This window comes from Myotis yumanensis, unplaced genomic scaffold, assembly GCF_028538775.1.
Source record: "Myotis yumanensis isolate MYYU_CA2020_CCGP unplaced genomic scaffold, mMyoYum1.0.hap1 SCAF_5, whole genome shotgun sequence".
Lineage (NCBI taxonomy): Eukaryota > Metazoa > Chordata > Mammalia > Chiroptera > Vespertilionidae > Myotis > Myotis yumanensis.
Window position 1 is genome coordinate 57,143,170 of NW_027223756.1, and position 27,704 is coordinate 57,170,873.

The following is a 27,704-nucleotide window of genomic DNA, read 5'->3' on the forward strand; positions in this document are numbered from 1 at the left end:
TTATATATTCTGGATACTAGAGTGTTATCAGATATCTGATTTGCAAATATTTCTCCTATTCTGTAGGTTATCTTTTCACTTACTTGATAATGTCCTTTGCTGCACAAAAGTCTTTAATTTTTAGGAAGTCCAATTTACATATTTTTTCTTTGGTTGTTCATACATTTGGTGTCGTGAATCTTTTTTAAAAAATGACAGGCTCTTAACCCTTTAGAGGAAAACGAAACCTTTTCCAGAAGGTAACCTGTACATTATTACTATTATTATTATTATTATTAATTATTTTAGAGAGAGATAGAAAGGAAGGGATAGAGAGAGAAACATCAGTTTGTTGTTCCACTTATTTATGCATTCATTGGTTGATTCTTGTATGTGTCTTGACTGGGATCAAACCTGCAACCTTGGCATATCAGGATGATGCTCTACCCAGCTGAGCTACTGGGCCAGGACTGCAAGTACAGATGTTACAGCTCCTTTGCAACCTCAATTGGTAGAGCTACCAGAGGAATCTTACTTTAATACAAATCAAACATCAGTGGCAAAATCATAAGTGTTTTAAAACTAACATAGATTAGAAAGGACAGTCTTTGGGCTATTAATTTTATATTCCGTGTCAGTAGAGCTTGATACAGACTTTGTGGAAAATAAGTATATTTTAATACTTTTTTCCTGCTAGTTAATTTCAAAGCTGCTGTGCTTCCTTTTTTAAAAAATTTATCTTTATTGTTGTATTAACGTAAAAAACCATTGAAACCTGTAAAGAATTTTTGTGAGTTTATTTGAGCCAAACTGTCGACATAAGCCAGGAAGCAGAACCTCAATGAATTGAGATAATGCTCCTGAGAATGGCGGGTTACATCTGTATTTATACATTGCAATCAAAGGAAAGGGGTGTAGGTGGGTTACATGAAATCCATTGGTGATAGACTAGAGAGGCGGGAGAAAGCAAAGTGGTGGGGGGGGGACCCTGGGATTGGATAAAAAGTAAAATGATAGACACATACTTAGGTGTGTGCAGGAACAATTAACATGATAATAATGAAGGAATTTGTGGTATCTGTCCTGGCACCCAGCACAGTAGGTTGTGCCCCAAGGGGTCCAGAAAAAGGGAAGTTACAAGTTACCCAGACATTTCAAGGGTATGTTATTATAGACGCAAAGAGACCAATAGGCTCAGTTAAGGTAAAGGTTGACCTTGTCAGTGAAGATACCAGCCTAGGACATAACTACCCACTATAACTGCTTTTAGTTAAAGTTTAATTTCAGACCATCCTTTGTGGTTACTTTAGGTCTCTGAGTTTGCAGGACCGCCATGCAGGCCTTCCCTGAGCTTGTCAGGTTAGCATGTGGCCCTTTCGTCCACAGTTGAAAGTATTAAAGATGTCCCCTTTGACCCCGTCCACCCTGCACCCCTCCCCCAGGGCTACTGTGCTTCCCTTTATAAATAATGAGACCATTTCAAATGGTAATGACCATACTTTTCTCAAAGTCTGTATACCCGTCATTTATGCAATGCCACAAATCAACCAAATAGCTCTTAACTTTGTTTTTACTTCACTGGATTATTAAATCATATAAAGAAAAAAAGCGCCACAGTTTATTTTCTGATTCATGGTTATTATCATGGGCCATTGGAAGGTTAAACTGGCACAGCAGCTTTCAAAGCAAAACTTAGTTAGGTTCAGGAGAGAGAAAAAAGCCAGGACTATTGGGCCTCCTTCTTCCAAACAACACTGAACGAACTCCAGCTGTGTGTGCATATGTACGGTCAGGTTAAGCGAGCATTTAAAAAATGAACATGAGCCACTTATGTTTAGGTAATAAAATAAGCCCATGTCCCTGGGTTCGGAAGGTGTTCCAATCAAATCAAGCATTTTCTCTGCAGATGTAGTGAGTGCCTCTCCTCAGATATTATGGTCAACAAAAGAAGCGTGTCGTAACAGCATCTTCCTTGATTTTGTTCTTGATTGAAAAAGTCCTTTGTGCCTCAATGGAGACTATGTTTATTAACCCCAGAAGACCAAAGGGGGCTAATACAGCACACATGTCCGCAGCTTTGAAAATGCATATTATTATGTGGGAGGCATTCAAACACCTTGAAATGGGTCTTCTGCAGGCAGTGATTCCAAGTTTTCCATTTGGGCCCCTTTCGTGGGGCTGGGCCGCACAGGTGAGGATCTGGCCCTTCCTTTTTGGTCGTCCCCCCCCCCCCCCACCCCTCCCCCGTCTCCCTTACTTCAGAATGAAACACAATATCTTAAGCTAACAGAGCCTAAGGAGGCCGTCATTGGTTCCCTTTGTCCCTGAGACTGTGGCCCCGCCCCTTTGGCTTGTGCTCACAAGCTGTTTATATTTTTGTAAGGGCTACTCTTTAACTCGGCAGCCCAGCGACTATAATGGGCCCAATTGTCCGTGGGCTGCAGAGAGCGGAGTCCCCACAGCCGAGGAGCCTGGGGCCGGACTCTGGGGCCCGGGAGTGGCCGCTATGGAGCACAGGTAAGGAGGCTCCCAAGCGTGTGCCGAGGCTTCTGGGCGCTGCCTCATCCTGGGGGGCACTGTTAGGAGCTGTGATTGAGTTGCTGGCTTTTTCTGGTTTTCATTTTTCCCTGCGGAAGACAGAAGGAGAGCAGTTCTCTAGGATTTACTGACCAAGTTCACAGTGATCGCCGGTCAACCCCAGGCAAGAAAGGAGCAGGGAAGCAAAAGTTTGGGAGAGAGACAGTCTGGTGCCCGGCTTGATACTAAAACAACATGGAAGAGGCAGGGCTCACGCCTTCTTCAGTGACGTGGTGACAATCAAAGGCTGTTTTCTTTTCTAATGTAACTGTGCCCCGTCAGGAGCCGTGCCCTGCCTCTGAGTGGTTCTGTGAGCCAGCTGGGAGCCCATGGAGCCCAGTCGACCTCCTTTGAACGGGTCTGATCTCCGCTGATATTTTCAAAGGGCAAACGGAACTAGTCTTGTGTGTCATAAATCGTTCTATTCAGAAATGTGGGGACAGTTTAGAGCCGGCGAGCTGTAAAGTTTTACTGCCCCATAAAAGTGCTCAAAGGGCACTACCGCCCGCGGTGGGACTCAGGAATGAAGGAACAGCCCCAGGCGATTAGAGCCTTTGTCCTTGACCATCCAAGAGAGAAGGCAGAGCCAGAGGACACCCTGTGAGACGGGGTGAAACCCGAAATGCACTTAGCCAGCCCGCATGCGGTTTCTTTCTGGTTTCTGTAAATGAGTGCGGCCTGGAAACTGTTCAGGGACAGATCTTCAGGGCCTGATTTATCATCCTGCCCCATTTGGCCCTTCTAGTGCCAGGAACACTCAAAGCAAGGGAGAGGTGTGCTGTCACTTGGACCACAAAGGGGGCCTGGAGAGGGGATGGAGCAGCTAAAGCCCTGGGAATCGCTTATGGGAGTTCCTGCCTCCTGCTGAACAGAAAATCACCCGTGGCAGCTTGGATCAGAGAATTTTGTCCTTTTCTTTCTGATGAGCCTCCTGGTATAAAGTCGATGAACCCACAGTCTGTGTTTGATAGGGATGAAGAGGTGTGCTTTAATTTTGAGAGAAAGCTAAAAGTGAATCATGGGACTTTAATACTTCGAGGGCCTTATGCATTTCCCCACCTCCCCTAAACCCAATAATTTGTCTTTATTATCTAGGGACAGCATGTTTAAAGCCAATACATGTTGGGGCTCCTGGAAGAATTAAATCAGATCCAAAGATTGATTATTTATTTATTTATTTATTTATGAGAGAGAGGAAGGGAGAGAGAGAGAAACATCAATTTGCTGTTCCACATATTTAAGCATTCATTGGTTTGATTCTTATATATGTCCTAATTGGGGATCGAACCCACAACCTTGGTGTATTAGGATGACGTTCTAACCAACTGAGCTATTTGACCAGGGTGCAAAGGTTGTTTTTGGTTTTTTTAATGAATTTGACCCAAAGCAACACGAATGTTTCGGTGCCGTGTATGAACGCACAGGGGGTTTCTAGGTGAGCCCAAGGTCTCCTTCAGTGGCCTGAGAGCCCGGGAGAAGGGGAGGAGATGCTCAGCAAGGGCATAGGGATGTGCATCGTCCCAACCTCCCTCAGGTCTCACAGATCCTGGCTTTTTTCATGTCAGCACATTCTCACATTCCCACCAACACCCACGCCCAGGTGTTGGTAAGATGAGGAAGAAGGAACAGGAAGCCTGGTGACAGAGTAGATGGGGTGAATTCCAGGAGACCCCAAGACACAAAGACAGCTCTTGCCCAGCTTCTTTTACAGAATGGTGGGGATGCCAGGCTCCTGGAATTTCAGACACGTACAGTATATTTTCAGATACAGAATTTACATAAACTAATGCTGAAATAGGAGATTTACAATAAAAAGTAATATTCTCCCAGAGCTTTTAAATACTGAGGATTGTTCTCATTGGCTTAGTAAGCCAAAGAAACAAGCATGGATGGATGAAACGCTATAACAATGATGAGCACAAATGGTAATAATAGCTATCATTTATTGAGCACCTATTGTGTGCCAGGCCTTTCCCTGTATTATCTCAGGCAGTCCTCACTAATCCCTTTGAAGTAAGTGCAATTATTGTCCCCATTTTACAGAGAAAAGAACTGGGGCACAGAGAGGTGAAGTAACTTGCACAAAATCACACAGCTAGTTAAGTGACCTGAAATGTGAATCAGGAGGAAGGTATACAGTGCCTAACATTGTGTTATGAGATGAGGATTTCCTGTGGATTATAGTTAGCATTCATATGGATAGATTTTCAAGAATCCATGTAGACCCTTGCCACCAAAATATGACCTCTTGCAGGAAGATAATTGACAACTGAGAAGGAAAGCCAAGAACCACTGCCCTGAAATGGGTGATAGTGCCAAAGAGTACCAGCCTTGCCCCAGGGAGCCCAATGCCAGGAGGGGACAACTGAGGGGAGGCCTTTGGCTCCTGGTCCTGCTGCATGGTGACCCATCAAAAAAGATGGAAGTGAATCAGAAACAGAGACTGGGATTGTATCCCCTGGGGAGCCCCTGGGAGCCATTTAGATAAGCATCACGTCACCTCAAGCCGCACCTGCTGGGAACACTATCCCTTATCACACCTGCAGTCCTGTTCCGCTTCCCAAGGAGAGCTTTTCCTGGTAGGTGGGTCTTTAATCACCGGGTGTATTTGCCCACTCTCAGCCTGCGTCTTCTGGTACCAGACCTGACCAGTTGACGCTGAGGGAATGGCACATTTCACATTTTGCTGCTGTTGTGCAAACAGAACTTCAGTGAAATTTCTCAACCAGTTGACTCTAGAAACCGCAAGAAGCCAAAGGGCCAACCTCTAACTTGACAAATATCAGATGTGCTTCTTAACACCAGTCTCTGGAACTAACTTGGGAAATGCTATCGATCCTTAAGGGGTGCTCAGGAGGAAGACGTTTAAATCTGTAGCACCCTCAAAACCTGGTATCAACCCAATAAACCCCCGGGTGGGGCAGGCAGGCTCCACCCTGTGTTCTTTGATGTGTTAATGAGCTAAATCTATCCTAACCGAGATCCCACCAGGATGGAGTTCTCAGTGGGCACTTTTCCTCCTTCGGTCTTCCCAGCTCTTCCCAGAGGGCAAAGCAGCGTTTAAACTGAACTTGGAAGCTGTAACCCGACCTCAGAATCATGCACCACAAAGAGCACTTGTGTGCTTTCCAAGACAGTTTCAAATGGTGGAGTTTTCCAAGGTATTCCTGTGCAGCATGGGGGATTTAACTTTAAATACAGGGGCGTTATGCAAAATGTTGCTGAGGGGCCTCTGTCTGTGCAGCAGTCCGGTGGCATCTTCGAGGCCGGCTCCCTCCATGGCCCGCAAGTGCTTCCCAGGCAATAACCATATTTCCAGGAACAGCCAGAACTGAATCCCTTTAACAGATCACTGGGGACCAAAAAACGACAGCTAAGGCTCACAGGATGTAGGATTCTTTACCAGTGCCCCTAACTGGATGACTCTATTTTCTTAAGAGCACTTTTAACACACACACACACACACACACACACACACACACACACAATTTAAAAAACAACAACAACAGCAACAATCAGTGATTTCTTAAAAATGTGGCCCCTTTAAATAAACCCTCAGCGAGGGTAGGTATTGTGTCTTCTGGATACTCCCTGTGTTCTGGGCACACTGTGGCTGGGACAGCAGAAACACTAATTAATGTTGGTTCATTGTGAAAAGAAAGTAGAAAGACTCCTGAAAGGCAGCAGCGACCTCCAAGCCCCAGAAGCCCTGCTGGAACTGTGACGAGGAAAGATAGTGACAAGGTCTGCAGAAAGCAGCTCTCTTCCCACACTCAGCACATGTACTGAATCAGTGGTTCTCAGCCTTCTGGCCCTTTAAATACAGTTCCTCATGTTGTGACCCAACCATAAAATTATTTTCCTTGTTACTTCATAACTGTAATGTTGCTACTGTTATGAATCATAATGTAAATATCTGATATGCAGGATGGTCTTATGGGGACCCCTGTGAAAGGGTCGTTCAACCGCCAAAGGGGTCACGACCCACAGGTTGAGAACCGCTGCGCTGAATGGAGGGCGCCGTTGTCTGAGCTGTCACTGCTGGGCTGGGAGGGGGCAGAGGCAGCCGCCAGCGCTCCCCAGGGCTGTGCAGGGTATTCAGGGAATGCTGGCCTCCCATGTGAGGCTGCTTTTTTGTCACAGGCCAGGCGACCTGGGCTCCTAGCTGCCCTCTGCACACAGACCTGGTGGTGCCCCAGCTCTTCTGGCTGTGGCTTTTTAGGAACAGGGTCCGTGGGGGAGGGGACCTGTGGACAGTGAAGGACCTAAGGTCAGGGTGGGAGAGGGCTGGGTGGACAAAGGGCCTGGTGGCCGCTGACCCTTGTCCTTTCCTGGAATTGGGGTCAGAGACACATCCCAATACCAACTGGGTTTCTGCTCCTTGAGAATGGAGACCGTGTCTCTCGCCTGTGTCTGCACCCCCACCGCCTGTGTCTGCACCCCCACCACCTGTGTCTGCACCCCTACCGCCTGTGTCTGCACCCCCACCGGAGCTTCGGGCATGGGGTGGGGGTCACGTCAGAGCAGCTCCCAGTTCCTGCTGTGGAAGCTGTTACTGTACACCTCCTCCCCCAAGTGGATGAAAATCTAGCTCCTCCATTTCCTGTTTCTTAGTCTCTGAAAAGCACAAGGGGGGGGGGGGGGGGGAGGCGGGGCACAAGGAGTGGAGAGGGCAGCAGGCTGGAAAGTGGATGGGGATTGGTGATGGGGAAAACCATCCCAGCTCCTTTCTCTGCCAAGACTGGTTATTGCTGTGATGGGAGATTTTGTTTGGGGGCCTTTCATTTTCCCCTTTAAATCAAAGCAATTCGTTCTGGTGCTGCCCGCAGAGCGACTCTTTCCAGTGCCTTCATAAGGCGATTGTGCACAGAGCATCCAGGCCTAGGCTTGTGTCCGTAATTACCTCTATTGATTCCAAGGGGAATTTAGGTGTTGCTTCGCCTTCTCCCAGGGCATGCACACTCTCAGCCTTTGACTGGGAAGCTTCGTGGAATGATATGTGACCAGACCATCAGGCTGCAGCACTGAAACTTCCAATAGAGAGACTAACCCAGATGAAACACCAATTGTTTGCCAGGAACTGTTCTAAGTGCTTCATTTATATGAGCAGGCTATCCCTTCCAGATAGGTACTATGATTCTCTGTTCTCAGAGGAGGAAACTGATGCTCAGATTAGAGAGTTAAAATAAATGTCCAAGGTGGCACAGCTGGCCAGAGTCAGGCTAGCATGCAGACTCCAGAGCACCTCCCGTCTTTTTTAAAAATATATTTTATTGATTTCAGAGAAGAAGGAGAGAGAGATAGAAACATCAATGATGAGAAAGAATCAATGACTGGCTGCCTCTTGCACGCCCCACACTGGGGATCAAGCCCACAACTGGGGCATGTGCCCTGACCAGGAATCGAACCATGACCTCCTGGCTTATAGGTTGATACTCAACCACTGAGCCATGCTGGCCGGGCACGCCCTTCCTCTCCCCCGCCCCGCCCCCCCCCCCCCCTTTTTTAAAAAAATCCTCACACAAGGATGTGTTTCTATTGATTTTTGGAGAGAGAGAAAGAGAAAGAGAGAAGCAATGATGTGAAAGAGAATATCGATTGCCTCCCATATGCACCCCAAGCGGGGATCAAACCCACCACCTAGGTATGTGCCCTGATGCACAACCTTTTTGGTGTACAGGACAGTACGATGCTCCAACCAACTGAGCCACCCAGCCGGGGCCAGAGCCTGCATTTTTCAACCTCTGGGTGATACCCACAGGGATGCATTACATTCTTTTGTAGGATGCACAAGAGTATACGTGTTCATCACCCTGTTTCTGGTCATTTAACTTCTTTTAAAAATTTTCCCATTATAAATAATGCAATCATGAGTGTTTTGTAGTAAGAGCTAATAGTTGAAAATTAGTTGAATCCTAACTGTGTCACAGGCACCATTTCAGGTGCTTTGTGCATTATGACCATCGTAATCTGTGTGCAGCCATTTCACAGATGAGGGAAACCAAGGCACAGAGCAGTTGGCCAGATGTTTTGTCCCGGATCGCACAGGAAGAATGGCAGCCAGCAGCCCGGAGCTGCTGCTCTTAAGTGCTGTCTGCATGTACATCCGTGACCACATCGCTGATCCTGCTTTGGGGAAAAACGTTTAAGCTGGAATGACTAAGGCATAAGATAGAGAAGTTTTGTAAGGATCTGGATACATATGACAAAACAACTGGCCAGTAACGCTGGATGATTATGCTGATTTGTATCCCATGCGCACGTTGCAATTGATGAAGGAATCTAAGAGTAAGAGAAGCCCCTGATAAATGGAGATGCCCTCGAACCCCTGGGCAATGTATCCATTAGCCCTTTTGCTTCTGTGGGCTAATCTGGGCACTTACTACCATCAATAATATTATTTTTGTGACAAACTGTATCTAGTTGAAACTACATTTGGGCGGGGGCACCTGGGATGCCGGTAATGGTCTATTTCTGGATGGTGTCCTAGTGTGTTTTCTTTGGGGTAATTCGTCAAACTGTTGCCTTAGGCCTCGTGCACTTTTCTGTCTGTTATTTATACTTATTAACTGTTGGTTTTTAAACTATATGATGGGTATATATATATTTTGGAAGTTAAGCACAGAATACATTGAAATGTATTGTATAGAATAAGAAAATGACTCACTTGCCACCATATTTTCTCCACATGTGGGATGAAAGGAGGTTTTGAAAGAAACATTTTCATGGTTCCTTTTTTTTCCATCTCTAATGAGGAATTGAAAAGACATTAAATCACAATAGTTCTAAGAAATACAGTTCTTTTTTTAAAAAACTGTCCTTTGCCTGTTTTGATTGTTGTTCTTTTGAAGTTTCAAACAAAAAAAAAAAACCTTCCTTGGACCAAAGCATGACACTCATTTAAAATATGTAGAGTTAGGATGACTGCGTTTTTGGCAAGGACTTGAGAACGAGAGAGTCGTTCCCTTTCTCTCTTGGGTTTCTCATGTGCTCTTCCTCAGCATTGGGTTTCGAAGCCGCGCACGGTTCTGTGATACGGCGGGATGCCTCTACTGAGTGACATCCCTGGAGGCTCGGGGGCGTCTTTCCATGGCTCATACCTCAGCCTGAGGTGATCACAGATCATCATTCCAAGAAACGTAAGAAAGTCTGCTCTTAGTCTAATGGAAGTCAGCAGCAGTTTCCTCGTCAAAACCTCCCAATGGTTTTGAAATACTATTTTGGTGTGTGTGTTTTTTTTGCCTCTGCTGACTTTATATTTGATCTAAAATTAATTGTTTAACCCCAATTCAGTTTCTGAGTCCCTGGATTCCAGTTGTAATTCCTCTACCACAGAGGACTTACAGCTGTGGAATAAGAGGGCGTCTTGTGCTTTTTATGACGAGGCAAAAGGAGGCATGTTTCCGCATTCTTCTCTTAGTTGCCGCCCCCAAAAGGCCCAACCTGAGATTCCGTGAGTTCTTTGATTGAGGTATTAATGTCCTTTTGTTTAGATGGACTTTCTTCCATTTCTACCTAACATCTTACCATTACCACTGTATTAGTCAGCACAGGCTGCCGTAAAAATACTACAGACTTGTTGGCTTAAACAACAGCAATTTATTTTCTTGCGGTTCTGAAGGCTGGACGTCCAAGGTCACGGGGCCTGCGTGGTTGGGTTCTGATGAGAGCTCTCTTTCTGGTTGGCAGACAGTGCCTTTTCGCTCTGTCTTCACGTGGCCTTTTCACGGGCATGCAGACGAGGAGAGCGAACAGTCTGGAGTGCCTTCCTCTTCTTGTGAGGGTACTAATCCTTTTGGACCAGGTCCCCACCCTGATGACCTCATTTAACCTGTATTACTTTTCTGGAGGCCCTGTCTCCAAATATTCCCAACATGGGAGTCAGGGTTTCAACATATCAAATGGAGGAGAAAACATTGTTCAGTCCATAACATCACCACAATCAATGCAGTAGTTCCCCTTTATCCACAAGGAGTATGTGCCAAGACCCCCAGTGGGTGCTAAAACTGTGAATAGCACCGAACCTACATATACGCTGCTTTTTCCTACACAGGCATACCTATGATAGTTTAATTTATAATTTAGTCACAGTAAGAGATTAACAACAATAACAAAGAATAAAATAGAATAATTATAACAATATACTATAATAAAACTTATGTGAATGCACTCTCTCTCTCAAAATATCTATTATACTGTACTCGCTCTTTGTGTTGTGGTAACATGAGATGATACAATGCCTACATGGTGAGATGAAGTGAGGTGAAATTTTCCATTTAATATTTTCAGACTATGATTGACTGTGGGTAAGCAAAAATGTGGAGGGGGGGGGGAAATGATGTACAATTAAAATTAAACTTTATTTACCCTTTCAAAGTAGCTTCTCCCCACCCCCTAGTGTTTCTATTAAATAACATTTTATTTTTTAATTTGTAAGACATTTTTGGATTTCTATTAACTGTGTTATGGGAATCCAAACATGAAGAAGACATAGACCCAGTCATGCAGATGCCTCAGAGAGGTTCTACAGTAATGGGGGGGAGGCGGGCCCTGCACCGGTGGCCCGAATTCCTGGAAGACTGGGAGTGCTGTAAGGGAAATACAAAGTGCTGTGCGTTCAGAGGGAGAGGACCGCCATCCACGGCCACCATCCGAGCTTCCTATCAGAGACAGGCAGGGTTTGGACTGGGGAAGGTGTAGAAAAGGCCACACCAGGCTTAGCAGGAACAGACCCCACGAAAGCAGGAAAGTACACTTCAGCTGAGACTCAGGGAGTCCATAGGGAAACATTTCATGGCACAGCACAGGAGGAGGTCAGGTTCTGAAAGCAGCCCTTAGAAAGAGAGTCACGGGGACTACATGGCCCTTGACCATCTGGAAATACTGTCTTTCAATCGTTCTAATAACCAGTTCTCTCTTCAGTGTTGCAACAGACCACAGTTTCTTTGAGCACCAGATGAAGCAGTTGGCTGTGTTTAGGGGCCATATTGTGGCAAAGAGAAAGAGAGAGAGAATGAGAGAAGGGAGAGGTGGAGAGAGAAAGAGAAAAAAAGGAAGGGTGGGAGAGAGAGAGAGAGGAAAACAAATGAATGATGATGTAACTTAAAAAAAAATAAGATCACACTTACCTGCAGGATGCTCACACAGTGATAACTATGGGAGCCCTCAGATTGGCTGAAAGAATTGCAGGTTCTCTCCAAGTCCCCCAAAGATAAATGGACAAAGTTCATGAACTAGCAACTTAAAGGAAATGTTCATGGAAACGATCATATTTAAAATGTTCCACACCACTAGTGATCAAATAAATAGAAAACCTAAGAACAATGAGTTACTATTTTCTCCTTATCAGGTTAATATTTTAAAATATGTTGCTAATGGGAATGTAAATTGATACAACTTCTCTAGAAAGTAATTGTGCAATGTTTTCCTTTCTTGAGAGCCCTAGCAATGTTAACACGCCTTGACCTGACCATTTCCTTTACAGGAATCTACACTAAGACTGTAGAGGTGTGGACAAAGATTTGTGTTTAGCGATTTCATTTAAGTTTGACTTATAATAATTAGAAATTTAGAAAAAACAAATGTAAGCACTATGGAAATTGGTTGCATAAATGTTATACAATTAATGGAATGTTCTGCAGCTGTTTAAAATGTGTTTTCAAATATTTTACAGATTAAAAATGCATATGATGTATTTTTAAAAGCAGTTTTCAAAATTATGTGCATAGTAAAAATATGCACGAGAAAAAAATAAAGACAATGAATGATAATGTCATTTATTCATTTAGTTATATCATAAATATTTATTAAACATATATATCTGGCAATATATTTATCTATAGGCAGTGGGTCTATAGATGGTTTCTGTTTTATTCTTTATACTTTACTGGGTTTCCCAGATTTTTCTAGAGCATTTAATTGCTTTTTACCTACAATAGGCATTTTAATAAAGCCTTTCCATTTGTTAGGGCCCAAATCCACCCTCCCATAAAGTCTTTCCTAGTTAATCTCATAGGCAGTGATCACTCACTTTTTTGCGACTCTTTCAAGTCGAACTTATCATACATGGTCTTGAATGGCAGCCACTGGGATGTGTGACTTTCTTCCCAACTAGTTTGGGAGCCACTGGAGAAGAGGAATTATGCCTTTGGTTCTAAGTTTCTAAGCTAAAAGCCTAGCCTTCCTTCCCCACCTTTTCCATAAAGCCTTTCCTACTACTTGAAAAAGTGGGCAATTTCTTCTCCCCTTGAGTCCTCAAGACAGTTTTTTATGCTTCTTTCATTGGAAGTCCATTCTACTTGGGATTATAGTTCACTGTGCTTGTCCTGGCTGCATGTGTCACCCAGCTCCTTAACACAGGAAAGGAAGCTTGTTCCTCTTTGTGTCCAGAGTGGTGCCTTTTACAGAGTGTGTGCTCAGTAAACATTGGGCGAGTTGGTGACTGAATGAACGTAGGCGCTTTCCAGCTATTTCTGGGGGAGGAGGGGGTCTTTTTATGGAGCTCCTAATCTGAAGAGTTTGAGTCTCACAGGTACAGCAGCAAGGAGGCGGGGTAAGAAAGCCTGCGAAAACTAAACAGGCCCAAAGCACTGAGAGGTGGTGGTCCTGAAGCCTAACCCATCAGAAAACTCTGCCAGGAAATGCATGCCCCTTAGACTCCTAATGCCCCTATATTGCTCTTTAGCTCCTCTCTGCGTTCTGAGAACTTTACCTGTGAAACTTTACCTTTTTCCACCATTTCACAGCCTCCTAGAGATTAATTCCCTAAAGAATTCCATTCTTACAAATTGAACACCATAGGTTTGCCCTGCAAACCAATATCAGGCTCTAATCCTCCAAATGGGGCCATTTGAGGGGAAGTTTAAAATCAATGACTGCATAAATACTATTTTAGAATAAAAGCAAAAACTAAAGAAATAGGGCACAAGATTCAATTCAATTTCATGTGTACTTATTGTGTGCCAAGTTTTTGCAAAGCCTTGTCCTGGGCACTGATTAAAAATGATCCAAAGATTTAATAGGACACTGATCTCATTCATAAGATTCCACGTGGCTCCAGCAATATAACAGGAAAGGGAGGAGCAGAGTGGGAAGAGTCTGGAGGGAGGGAGGGCATTGCACAGGAGGGCCAGCGTGCTGGGTCAGGACTGGATAGAGATGAGAAATAAGTGGGAGGGCTGCTGGTAGCTGTGCTCATAATTGCATTAGTGGTGGCCTTTGATACTTTGTGTCTGCATCCAGGAAATGTGGATGGAATTCCAATAGGATAGAAAATGCTTTAGGAAAAAAAATTCTAAAGCAATCTATAAATATAAAGAAGTAATATGCAAATTAGGTTGGTACGCTGTAACGGTCACAACCAGCTCAGGAGGAGGGGCCGGGTGCGGCCCCGAGCCTGAGAGAACAACACATAGGCACAGCCCAAAGCCTGAGAAAACAACATACAGGGGCGCCTGCTCCGAGCCTCCGCGGCATGGCTGGGGGCAGGCCCGCAGTGAACACACACTGGGGCGCCTGCTCCGAGCCACTGCGGCCAGACCGCAGGCCTAAGCCATCAGTAGGACATCTCCTGAGGGCACCCGAACTGTGAGAGGGGGCAGGCTGGCTGAGGAAAACCTCCCCCCTAGTACATGAATTTCGTGCACCAGGCCTCTAGTCTATTTATAAAAAGGCTAAGTGACCGACTGTATGCCCATCTGACCATCCAACCGACCGACTGACGGGCCAGTACATATGATGCGCACTGGCAATTTAAAAATAAACGTTGACTTGCACATGCATGATACATGTAAAGCTCTCGCTGGCACCAATCACACGCATGTGTTTCGATCTGTCATTGTCAATTGTGATTTTGGTTATTTTATAGCATTTTTTGTTGTTTTTATATCCTTGTTGTTATATCATGTTTTTATTTATTAATCAATTTATATATTATTTTCATATACACTAGTGCTCTAGTGCATGGATTCGTGCACATTGAAAGGAAATTAATTAGAAGGTGGCCAGCAGAGCGGGACTGGTTGAGAAGGGATGGACACATCCTGGAACCACCTGGGGTGGTGCCTTGGCTCGAAGGGCATCTGCGGAGTGAGTGGGGTCCCTCTGGCAGGTGTGGTCCCTCAGCTTGGCCTACAGGGATCAGGCTGAAACCGCCTCTCTGACATCCCCCGAGGGGTCCCGGATTGCGAGAGGGCAGTTCTTGGGTGACCCACCCCAGAATCGGGCTTCCTCCTCTCTGGTTCCAGGGTGTATCACCTGAGAACTGCCGCTGCTAAGTCACTGCAGCTGGGCAGCTCCTGCGTTGAGTATCTGCCCCCTGGTGGTCATTGCATGTCATAGCTATGAGTTGGATGATTGGATGGTCGCTTAGCCTTTATATATGTAGATTTTACTAGTTTTCTTTCATCTCTGACATCTATTATAGAGAAAGGGTGAATAGCAATATTAAAATATTTCTTCTAATTAATTTCCTATCAATGTACATGAATCCATGCACCAAGCCACTAGTATTGAATTAAAGGTATGAAATGAGACAGGTTGATAGAGAAAAAAAATTTTAAATGATAGTATTTAACAGAACCCAGTGCATCTGTCAGTGTTCTTAGTTACTGATGACAGAAGCTACTCTAGTTAGTTTGAACATAAAAGGAATTTATTAAAGCCCTGGCCAGTGTGGCTCAGTTGGTTGGAGCATCACCCCGTACACCAAAAGGTGGTGGGTTCGATTCCTACTCAGGGCACATACACAAGTTGTGGATTTGATCTCAGGTCGGGGTGCATGAGGGAGGCAATTGTTAGATTTTTCTCACATCAATGTTTCTCTCTCTCCCTCTCTCCCCCTTCCTGTCTAAAATCAATAAAATTTTTTTAAATGAATTTATTGAAGTCTATCATGACACCATCAAAAAAGTGGCATTTCTTCAAAGAAGATACCCAAGTGGCCAATAAGCACATGAAAAGATGTTCAACATCATTAGTCATTAGAGAAATGCAAATCAAAACCACAATGAAATACCACTTCACACCCACTAGGAAATGAGAACCTCAGACATTGCTGGTGGCAGTATAAAATGATGTAACTGCTTTGGAAGATAGTCTGGCAGTTGCTCAAAATGTTAAGTATAGAATTACCATATGACCCAGCAATTCCACTCATAGGTTGTAATCAAGAGAAATGAAAATATAGGTCCACACAAAAAAACTGTACACAGATTCAGAGCATTATTCGTACTAGCCCCAAAATGAAAACAGTGCATATGTTCATCAACTGATGAAATGGATATGCAAAATGTAGTCTCTCTGTACAATGGAATATTATTCTGCAATAAAAATGAATGAAGTACTGATACATGCTATGTATAGTACAACATGGTTGAACCTTAAAAAAAAAATGCTAAATGAAAGAAGCCAGACACAAAAGGCCCATACTGTATGGTTCTACTCATATGAAGTGTCCAGAATAAGCAAATCCATAGAGACAGCAAGTCTGTGAATGTTTTGTGTGTGTGTGTATGTTTAATATATTTTATTGGTTTTTTTTTACAGAGAGGAAGGGAGAGGGATAGAGAGTTAGAAACATCAATGAGAGAGAAACATCGATCAGCTGCCTCCTGCACATCCCCAGTAGGTACCCTGCAACCAAGGTACATACCCTTGACCGGAATCGAACCTGGGATCTTTCAGTCCCCAGGCCGACGCTCTATCCACTGAGCCAAACCAGTTAGGGCAAGTCTGTGAATGTTATGGTTGAATTGTGTCCCCCACCCCCCAAATTCATGTTGAAGTCCTAACCCCGACTACCTTAGAATGTGACCTTATATGGATATAGAGAAATTTCTAATAGGAGATGGAAATAAGGGCAGATGGAATTAGTTAAAATGAGGTCATACTGCAGTAGGGTGGGCCCCTACTCCAATATGATTGATGTCCTTACAAAAAGGGGAAATTTGAACACACAGGGAGACCGCCATGTGAAGACCGGGGTTATGTTGCCACAAGCCAAGGAAGTACGAGGAGCTAAGAGAGTGTGCTAGAACAGATCTCTCCCCAGCGGCAGGCAGAGGGAGAATGTTCCCCCTGCTGACACATGAAACTTGGATATCCAGCCTCCGGACCTGCGAGCCAATACATTTCTATTGTTCAAGCCACTTCGTGTTATGGTGCTTTGTTAGGACAGCTCTAGCAAGCTCAGTGAGTTTTTCTCTACTCCTGTATTTGCTTCTACTTTTAAGTGGGCAACTGCCTAGTTTATATGGGGCTACCCCATAATGCCCCAAAGACCATACAGATCCAACTGACTGGCCTCCTGGGACATTCGCATTGAATACCCCACAAAAATCACAGGCTCAACTTGTCTAAACTTAAGTCATCGTTTCTCTGGTCCCACCTGTTCCTCCTTTATTCTTCTCTCTTGGTGAGTGGTACTCTCCATCCCCAGTGCTGCCCACGTCAGCAGCTGGGTGTTAGCCTACAACCCCACTCTGCTGCCTGTTACCAGGCATCAAATCCTAAAGGTCCCACCTCTTTCACACCTGTGGAGTCTTTCCTGTCCATCCCAGCCCCACCTCCACTCCCTCCCCAGGCTGTCTTCCTTCCATTTGCCTTCCACGGTCATCTTTCTGCAACACAGTCTTAATCAAATCACTCATCTGCTTAAAATCCTTCCGAGTGTCCCCATAGCTTCCAAACAAAAGTCGAATCCCAGCGCTTAGCAGATAAAACCTGTGTGATCTGACTCCTTGCCACCCTTTATAAGCCATCTTTCACCTTTGCTCCTTGCACCTGCTTTCTGTAGCCATTCAATGGTTCAGATCTTCTCTCTCTCTCTCTCTCTCTCTCTCTCTTCATTCTATCTGATGTCTGCTCAGGTTTCAAAACTCAAATGCAGCCTCCTCTGGGAAGCCTTCCTTGATTTCCAGCATTATTTAAAACTTGCTTCTATGTTCCTGTAATCCTCTGGGCACACACTCTATCACAGCAATTGCACAATGCACTGAAATTGTTGCTCCTCCTCCCCCCTTCTCACCACCCTCCACCAATAATAAGGCACTTAAGAGTAAAGGCTTCAGGTTTTTTCCAACTTTCTGCTCTCAGTCTATTACCACATATAGGAGTTCGTCATAAATGTAGGAAGGAAGGAAGGAAGGAAGGAAGGAAGGAAGGAAGGAAGGAAGGAAGGAAGGAAGGAAGGAAGGAAGGAAGGAAGGAAGGAAGGGAGGGAGGGAGGGAGGAAGTCATGGAGGGAGGGAGAGAGAAGAGGGAGGGAGGGAAGGGAAACGGGAGGGGAGGGGAGGAGAGAGGAGGGGAGTATTTTAGCGTAAAAAGTAAGACCCTGAGGAATAGAAATGCCTCATCATTTTCAGAGCTGGTTGTGCTGTAGTTGACTATTTGCCAGAATGAAAGTAAACGCAGAGATGTTGTCCTCTCTCACACTCGGGAGTTGTGGTTGCTTTTAATAATGAGCCGGCCTGTAAGGAAGGCTGCCCCTTTTCTGCTCTCTGGGCCCCATCAGACTCCAGTCGCTTCCCCTGAAAGGACAGTTTGCATCTGTGTTTACAGGGGTGTTCTGGGGAGCCAGGGGAGCCGACCTGCCGCGGGAGCCAAGCCCCTTTCCCTTGCGCCCCCGGGCTGCGATTGGCCCTTCCCGGAGGCTGGCCGCGGGAGCCTTGAGTCATCGCGCTGGAAATCTTTCTGGAACTGGGCACCAACTTGCATGTTGTGTTGTTCTCGTGCGTCGTGGGGATTAGCTGCCAGGCCGGGTTGGGAGCGAGCGCGAGCGGCGGTCCAGACCTGCCTCGGCCTCTTCGGTGTATGGAGCACAGATGTCTGCGCTCCAGGCCTGAGCACAGAATGGAAATGACCAACGAGAGGCCCTTCTGGGACGCAGGGCTCCGAGATGAGGCCCTTCCGAGCCCAGCCAGGAGGCCGCTTTCCTCCGCTGGTGTGTAGTCCCGACTTCAGGTTAGCGCTCGGAAACGCCGGCCATAGCGCCGTGTCGCCTGCAGACACCGCGGACGGCAGGACCGGGCTGCGGCTGCGGAGAGGAGGAGGCGGGCGGGAGCTGCGCCAGCGCCTGGTCCTCTGCCCCGGGGTGAGCGAGCACCCCGGCCCTGGCGGGGCCACAGCGGCCGAGGCAGAGTCTCGCAGTAAGTCAGGGCTCGGCGGTGGTGCAGGCTGAGCGCCGCTGCACCGCAGGCCTGGCCCTGCCCTCCTGGAACCGGCCCCTGGCTAGGTCTGGGCGGACGGAGGTGTGCGGGGAAGCCTGCAGACACTCTTCCGGATCCCGGCTCGGATCCTGGCTGGGCTCCCGGCTCGGCATTAGAAGCCACCCTGGAGCCGGAGCCGGAGCTGGTGCTGGGGGCGGCGGCTGCTGGCGCTGTCCGTGGGGCTCGACCTTGATTTGACGTTGCCTCGCTCCCAGGCTGGGCCGGCGGAGGTCCCCGGGGGTGGGAACCATTTGCCATTCCTTAAATAGTATAGCGCAAAGCTTCGGAAGTAAAGCTTTTAACGTCCTTTTGCACGGAGGCAGGAAAAAAATAAAGATATTCTGCAATCTTAAAGCAGTAGCTTTAATAATGTTGGAAAACTGTATTTCCTCTCCCCTCCCCCTTCTTAAATTTTGGCCATTTCCCAAAAACTGCTCAAATAGATTTCCTCCCTATTAGCCTCAACCCTTATTCTCTGCCCAAGTTCATGCTACAGTTCTGGCTTATTGGAGGCGGGGATGTGGGTTTTTGAGGCTTTTCAGGACTCCTTTTGATGGATGTGTTCTGAAAAGTACATGCTCCGTATTGAAAACTTCGTGAAAGGGCTGGGGGTGGGCAGGAAGGTTTGGAGCATGAAATGCCTGTCAGACGCAAACATTCTATGAACCCCAAATCCGTTCTCCCTGTAGTTCAACCTTATAGAGCAACTGGTTTCTTCTTTACCCCTTCTATCCTCTCCCCCTCATCCCCACCCCCCCCCCCAAACCATCAGCCTTAATTTGTGAAACAGAGATAGATTTAGGTTAAAATGAGTTTTTACTAGTTAATTTTAGAGCACTTTGAATTCTAGGCATCCAAAGATTGGGTTAGTCCTTCGAGTGGAAGGGTGGTGGTTCTGTGGCCATATACACACCAATGCCTTTTTTCAGTAAATAGCTTATAGCCGATTTTCTTCTAAAAATGGAGATTAACTTTTACCTCAGTGTTATAAGAATGTAGTTATGGGTATTATTGCATGACAGCCTGCATTTCCGGGTTCCTTTCCCAGGGGTGGGAGAAGGTATTGTGCTCCCAGTTCTACTTGACCTCTAGTCTCAGATTTCCACCTGACTTTATCCTTGGCAGACCTAGTACCTGCCGTTCAACTGTAAGGAACACAAGAGCAGGAATGATTTAGAACACTTTGACTATCACAACATTAACCAAAAATGCAAAACATTTCACTGAATTCTTTGTAACACACATACATTACCTTCCCTTCTTCAAGTTTAGATACATCCAGCGATTAAAGATCAATTTTTAAAAACAAACAAAAACTCCTTCTTCCATCCCCCTCCCTTGGTTAAATACGGATTTGGTAGAGTCAAGGTAGGCCACCTAAGCTAATGAAGTGTCTTCATGGCGAGATAATTCGGTCACGATCTGGACTGGTATATGGACTCTTTTTCATTGATGTGTTCTGAAAAGTACATGCTCCATATTGAAAACTTCACACTGCTCACAACTCAGAGGGCTGGGGGTAGACATGCAGGTTTGGAGCATGAAATGCCTGTCAGACGCAAAGCATTCTATGAACCCCAAATTGTTCCCCCTGTAGTTCCCCCTGGGTACAGAGGGTTAACACCAGTTCTTATTCTTTTCCCTGTAGCCTCTCGTTTGTTTTGCCCCTTTTCCATACTATCCCATGGAGGTACCTACCATGACAGTGTCCCCTTATCAGTATTCTTAGAACTTTTTTGTCCAAATCCTGCCTTTATTTTCCTGGAAAATTCTATGTCTATTAAATCCTCTATTGGAAATTCCATTTTATCTTTCAAAATTAAATGTGGCATCTACATCTGGAATTATTTCTCTTGCATCATCATTTGAATGTTGACTTGCATGGTTTCCTGATTGGTCAGCTTGTTATTTCTGCTTCATATAGAAGGATCTTCTCATAAAATATGAATCTAAATGGGTTAGGGCAGTGGTTGGCAAACTGCGGCTTGCAAGCCACATGCGGCTCTTTGGCCCCTTGAGTGTGGCTCTTCCACAAAATACCGACTTCTGCACATGGGACACAAAGTTTCAATCGCACTGTTCGTGCGCGCCCACATGTGGGTATTTTGTGTAAGAGCCACACTCAAGGGGCCAAAGAGCCGAATGTGGCTCGCGAGCCGCAGTTTGCCAACCACTGGGTTAGGGAGTCTCCTTGAAAATTAGCAGCATACACTCTGACCTTTTCTTTGGTCTGCCTTTGGGTTGAATTCTGCCCTTTGAATTTCTATTCACTGACTACTTTGGGAAAAACTGGATATTGACCTTGGGTCTCATGAGTAATCTGTTTATTTGGCCTTTTCTGAGCAGCATTAACTCACCACCTCTCCAAGTGCTGCTTGGTGCGAATTCGCCTGTTCACTGGAGATAACTCAATAGGGTAATCCAGCAATGCACAAGGAGCCTTTGAAAATGTCATCTTGAAATCCTGAAATCCGGAAAGAAAATGTTTCAGAATTTTCTTCTTTTCTCACCTCTCCATGCGTGGTTTACACCAAATCCATCTTGGGTTACAGATTCCCAAAGGGCAGTTTTCGCTTGATTTGAACAGGCTCCAAAGCAGCGGTTCGGTTCTCAACCTGTGGGTCGCGACCCCTTTGGCGGTCAAACAACCCTTTCACAGGGGTCACCTAAGACCATCCTGCATATCAGATATTTACATTACGATTCATAACAGTAGCAACATTACAGTTATGAAGTAGCAATGAAAATAATTTTATGGTTGGGTCACAACATGAGGAACTGTATTTAAAGGGCCAGAAGGTTGAGAACCACTGCTTAAAGGTTTATGTTGGCAGGTGCTGGCAGGATGCTTTTGAAGCTGCTGCTAATGATGCAGATGGAAATGATGGCTTTCCTTTTGGGTTTCATGAGAAAATACAGTCCAATGTCTGGTTGAGAAGCCTCTTCGAGACTGTTATCTTAAAAGTCTTGAGTCAAGGCTGAGTTACTGTCATACTGTATCGCCAACATATTTCTTATACTCTAATGTGTTAGACCTTAAGTCTGACCTGCTAGTTGGCAGGTCTGGAAGAGCCCCTACCAGTCATCTGTGTGTTTAGCTTATTATCTTCTCTGGAAGAGGATGGTCTTTCAAATGGATAGTATTTGGTCTTGGAGTTCAAAGAATTGGCAAGTGGAACCTTTGAGATAAGTAAGTAGATGGGAAATGAAAGGGACTAAATCCAAGGGCACTGAGTCACTGTTTACTGGCCGGGCAGCTTTTATGTATTTTTTGAGCGTTTAGTGGAAATTCAGCCTCAGAAACTGAGCTTTTGTTGGCAAACATTTTGTCTAATACTGGTTCCTTCCTATGGAAAACGATTATTTTTGCATATCCTGACTTGGAATCTCATCTTAATCCGTGAACAGAAATATCCTCACCCTAGAATTTCCACTATGTTCAATTTTTATAACACACTGGATGTCTAGGTGAAATTTATTTAGGCAGAAGGGCTGGCCAGGAAGATTAGGATGTGTCCTGAGTCAGACAAGAATACCGTGTCTGTCAGCATCTTTACTAATTTATGACCGTGTAAAGTGCTCCAATAGAAGCTGTGGATGCAGACGCAGTGCAATGACTCAGCCTAAGCAGTGCAGGCTGTTGGATCCAGAGCAATTTGTAGAAGTGTGCTGGAGGCAACTGCAGTTCTGGGAGGTGATTAGCCTTTTAAATCACCATCTCCTTATTGTAAGTGTTGCTCAGGTTTCAGAACGCCAGCCATTGAAGGATGTCTTTTTTTGTTTAAATGTAGCCATTGGTTTCCACAGAAATATCCTGAGAGGCAATGTCTTACTGAGCTGGGTATCTCCCATCAGGATCCGGACGAGCATTTCGGGCCTCTCATTGCTGACCTTCAGGGATCGTGACTTTGAAGTCCAGAAAGCAAACAAAATGAAATCTCTCAGTTTAAGACACCTGATAAGAGAGATTTGACATAACACCCAGAATGTGAAAGATTAGATAGACTCAGTTGTGTTTAACTTGTTCTGTCCAATCAGGTAGAAGAAAGGAAAGATACTTTTCAAGCTGAGTCTGCCAGCCAACAGGACTTGCAAATATTATGTTTCAAGGCCCCTGCTTTATGATCTGAAAAAGTACAATAGCATAAAAGGCAGAACATAAGCCTTCAAGGAATTTTCAAGCCTGGATGGTATCTTCAAACATTAGTGAACATCCTTCTTCCACCTGTTCACTGACTTCCTCACCTGGGAAACCAGGTCAAGGACTATGGTAGGACCCTCTTCCCTTGTCCAGCTACACCTGCTTGCTGAGGGAATCAAGACGGTTCCTTGAGTCCAATGGTTGACCTATGAACCAGGAGGTCAGGGTGTGATTCCTGGTCAGGGCATATGCCTGGGTTTCAGGCTCAATCCTCAGGAGGAGGTGTGCAGGAGACAGCTGATCAATGATTCTGTCTCATCATTGATGCTTCTCTCTCCTTCTCCCTTCCTTTCTCTGAAATCAATAAAAATATATTTAAAAATATAAAAAGATGGTCCCTTGACCTGAGCTTTGCTTCCTTTGGTAGTGAAAGGTGTTCTTGGTTCTTTCAACATGACCTGCATGAAGTGACACTTGCTATCTAACCCCAAGCTCCTATTTGTTGATTGGCTTTATTCCTATAATGTGTTCAATAGTTAGTGGGCTAGCACCAAAATGACCAGAGGGTAAGTGATAGATTCCTTGAGCTTTGCCTTAATTAAGAGGATGAGATCAGGTCTCCTTAATCATGAACCTAGCCTCTCAGACTAAACAAAGAACTGTCTCTTTTTCTGACTACTTGCAATTTATTTAAATTAGTGTTGCATATTCAACAATAGAGTCAAAGCTATATAATAAAACCTCCCAGAAGGGTGAGTTTTCTTGGCCTTTGCCTAGGGATAAAAAAAAAAAAAGGCATTAGCCACATTGAATTAGATTTGCATCTTGTTAGCTGCCTTATCTCCTTGACTATGGGACTTAGTGGGAGGGGCCCATCTATCTTATTTGCTGGGCAGACTGCCTTAGTTATGATTCTGCCTGGAATTAAAATAGTGAACTAGAAGCATAGGAGGGGAAAGGAAAAGGACAGGAACTTGCAGGATAATCAAAAGAAAGGAAGCTTCAGGGTCAGTTCTTACCCTTCCCCCGCCCCCCCCCCCCCTTTTTTTTGTAATTCAAGATTAGGTACAGTTTGCCTTAGCAGCACACAGGCTATCTCAGTGGGTAGTAATCTTCTTGGTGTTGTTGAGTGAACTGTCTCCTTGCAGATTTGGGGCAGCTGGCTCCTCTTTGTTGTTTGGCATATGTCCAGGGCTGCTTCTACTAACCCCATGCCTTAAAGTCTTCTTGTGAAAGGCTAAATAATTGCCATGTTAGACAAAGAAGGAGATTGTAAGAGTGAACCTCTCATGAAATGTTAGCACGCATTTTGGATCCCCGCCTTAGCATGGCCAATCAGAAGTCACCAAGGAACGTGGATAAAAAGGTACTCTAATGGGCTGAATGTTGGCTTCTTGATTGCTGCAGAAAACAAATGGCCAAGACTCAATGTCTTTCTCTTCTAAATCTAAGCCAATAATGAAGCCACTGATCAAAACCAAATTTCACCAGTGGTTACCGAACATGGTCTCCAGATTCCTGTACCATTAGAAAGAATTCTTTTTTTACAAAACTATTTCCATTTCAGAGAAGCGATGCTTCATCCATCTGTTGTGCCATACACTCTGCAACAAATGAGCCTTAAATGACAAATGCTCTATTTGCCCCAGGTCACACGGAAGTCACATTGTCATGTTGTACAATGAAGTGATGTGACAGGGTGCCATTTGCTCAGAGGAAGGATGAGGGGAGGCAGACTGCAATCGTTTTGCTGTTTTTCCCTATATTCGGCCATCAAACATCAATTACCCTTTGAGGGCCCTTCATTTCCTTCCTCCCTGAATGTCTCAGTAGAGAAACCTGAAGTACAAAGCAGTTCATGCCTGAAGGCTAAATCCCATTCAAAGCCAAACCATCCACCAAACCATGAAAGATCTAAGAGCTTGGGAAGGGATGGGGTTGGAGTGAAGGGTATGGGGGGCCCTGTGCAAAGTGCTTCTTTTTCTTGTGAGATTTGCTGTAATATCTCCACTTCAGCTATAGACCCCACAGAAGAAGTTGTCTTTTATTCATCTTTAATACAATGTCATGGCTAGAAAACAAACTGGGTTTCTCAGGGATTTCCTCTAGGAGGATTTTACTTGTAGTCCACATACACTGTTTTGCTTAAACAACGTTTCTAAATCTTTTTTTGTTTTGTTTCTGACTGGTTAATAAACATCTATTACAGCTCAAATTCATATTACTTTCTAAAAAGCCTTTACAATATCAAGAATGAGAAATAATGAAGAATTTGCTTTAAATAGTTAAAGTAGTTTCCGTAATAGGAGGAAGACAGATTGGTTGGGTTATGAAATTCTGAATTCCATCTGCATGGGAGCTGGTTTTCATTTGTAATATGATACAAAATATTCTTGGCATGTTTGGGGCTTAATCTACATAGGATGCTCTGTGCTAAAACCAAATCTAGATAGAACTAAATAGGTTACTTTTCCTAGACTTTCTTCCCTAACCATTTTCTCTTCAAGTCCCTTGGATAAATGCATTCACCGAAGTGCTGCCTGTTCTCTCTATGAGTAGTTTAATCTTCAGTCTCCATTATTCAGCCCTTCAGCTGGTATCTGTGGGTGGCTGATCTAGGGGACTGGAGTTCACCAGCAGACCAGCAACCATGTGCTTATGTCCTAGATCTATTTTTCAATTCCTGGAAATCCAAGGTCCAGCTTTCTGAATTTTACACATCCTGACTGCTACAATAATTATACTCTTAATATGTATGCTTTATTTGGCACCTACAACTTAAAAATGACCACTTGATTCACTTGAAATTTCTGGCCAGTGTATATGTTTTGTGGAACAAATACCAAAGGTAAAGAAAAAATTAATTCAACCCCTTTAAAAAAGAAACATTGCCGAAACCGGTTTGGCTCAGTGGATAGAGCGTCGGCCTGCGGACTGAAAGGTCCCGGGTTCGATTCCGGTCAAGGGCATGTACCTGGGTTGCGGCCACATCCCTAGTGGGGAGTGTGCAGGAGGCAGCTGATCGATGTTTCTCTCTCATCGATGTTTCAAACTCTCTATCTCTCTCCCTTCCTCTCTGTAAAAAATTAATAAAATATATAAAAAAAATAAAAATAAAAAAAAATAAAGCATCCTTGCTTTAAAAAATAAATAAATAAATAAAAATAAAAAAGAAACATTTAAATAGAAACAAAATCTAAATTCATATGGCTGGTTTCACAGATAAAACTTGTTGGTTTTGGGCATGTGAATATTGACTCTGTATATTACTAATGCTCATCTTCATTAGAATTGGGGCGAGGGTTTGTCTCTTCTTTAATTCAAGATGCTCAAGGGATGAACCATATTCAGAGTCTAAGTTGACAGAGGTTGACTTGCCTGTGTATTGCAGGCATATTTTATCAATTCTTGGTTAGCTTTCAGTCTGAAACCCAGTTTCTGGAATTCAGTTACAGAAAAAACAAACAAACAAAAAATAACAACCCCAAAACAAAACATTAACCTCTTCACTTAGGCATAACCTTGTGGATTTATTGCACTAGAGCTGATTATGTCAGGGACTGTCAGTTATTTCTTCTGAGAGCCTGGGATACTGCATGCCTTAAGATAGACGGGGGTGACTATAAGCTTTCTATCTTTTATTCATGAAGATAGCCCTGCTGACCCACCAGGATGTGCTTTACAGTTTTCTTCATCCCTCTTCTCACTCTTTATTAGTCATGAAATTTATTGGCCCCTGTGGCATGCATCCAGATGAACCAGCTCATGAGGCTCAAGCCCATAATTTCATCAGCATAGCAGTTAACTAGCTGAGCTAACTTGGCACTGAGATGATGATAATGATTTAGTCTCACATTTGAGCAAATCTTTACCTTAAAAAAATCACTTCCATGCCGAAACCGGTTTGGCTCAGTAGATAGAGCGTCGGCCTACGGACTGAAAGGTCCCAGGTTCGATTCCGGTCAAGGGCATGTACCTGGGTTGTGGGCACATCCCCAGTGTGAGGTGTGCAGGAGGCAGCTGATCGATGTTTCTCTCCCATCGATGTTTCTGACTATCTATCTCTCTCCCTTCCTCTCTGTAAAAAATCAATAAAATATAAAAAAAAAAAATCACTTCCACATAAATTATTCCATCATATCTTTATAATGACTCTGAGACATAACATGTTAAAGGTAAGGAAAGTGAGGCTCCAAGAAGTTCAGCGATTTTTCCAGTAACAGAAGATTTAGGGCTCACACCTAGGGCCGTGGTCGGCAAACTGCGGCTCGCGAGCCACATGCGGCTCTTTGGCCCCTTGAGTGTGGCTCTTCCTAAGCCTTAGGAGTACCCTAATTAAGTTAATAACAATGTACCTACCTATATAGTTTAAGTTTAAAAAATTTGGCTCTCAAAAGAAATTTCAATCGTTGTACTGTTGATATTTGGCTCTGTTGATTAATGAGTTTGTCGACCACTGACCTCGGGCATCCTTCTCACTTAACCAAAATGCTCAGTGATACTTGATTGTATAACAAATGATAAAATCATGCAGTAATAGTTTTATTGAGAAAACAAATGTAGGAAGGTGTCTGGAAAAGTGGTTTGCGATAGAAGTTAGTCACTTAAAATTTAACTCTAGACCCAAGAATATCACATGAGGAAACTATGTGAAAAGGACATAATCAAGTGTCAACTTACATGATATAGAGGACAAGTATGACAGTTCAGAGAAGAGGGAGAAAACCATTGGCCAAAAAATGAGGGACAGTATAATTGAGGAAGAGGGACTACAGTTAGCGCTTAAAGAATGTGCAAGTTTA

The 27,704-nt window shown here is 44.5% G+C and overlaps 1 protein-coding gene across 6 annotated transcripts in view; it reads left to right on the plus strand.

Moving 5' to 3' along the window:
* TRIM2 (tripartite motif containing 2) overlaps positions 1–27,704 on the plus strand; it is a 125,027-nt gene that overhangs the window by 26,941 nt on the left and 70,382 nt on the right. For 2 of the 6 annotated variants that reach the window (XM_070415332.1, XM_070415334.1), the window contains exon 1: positions 2,370–2,496. The exons of 2 other annotated variants lie outside the window; for them this stretch is intronic. The gene's annotated coding sequence lies outside the window, so the exon portion shown is untranslated. Of the gene's footprint in view, positions 1–2,369; positions 2,497–18,132; positions 18,517–18,613; positions 18,702–27,704 lie in introns of those variants that run through there. 2 more of the 6 variants (XM_070415335.1, XM_070415333.1) reach the window with 2 other exon arrangements.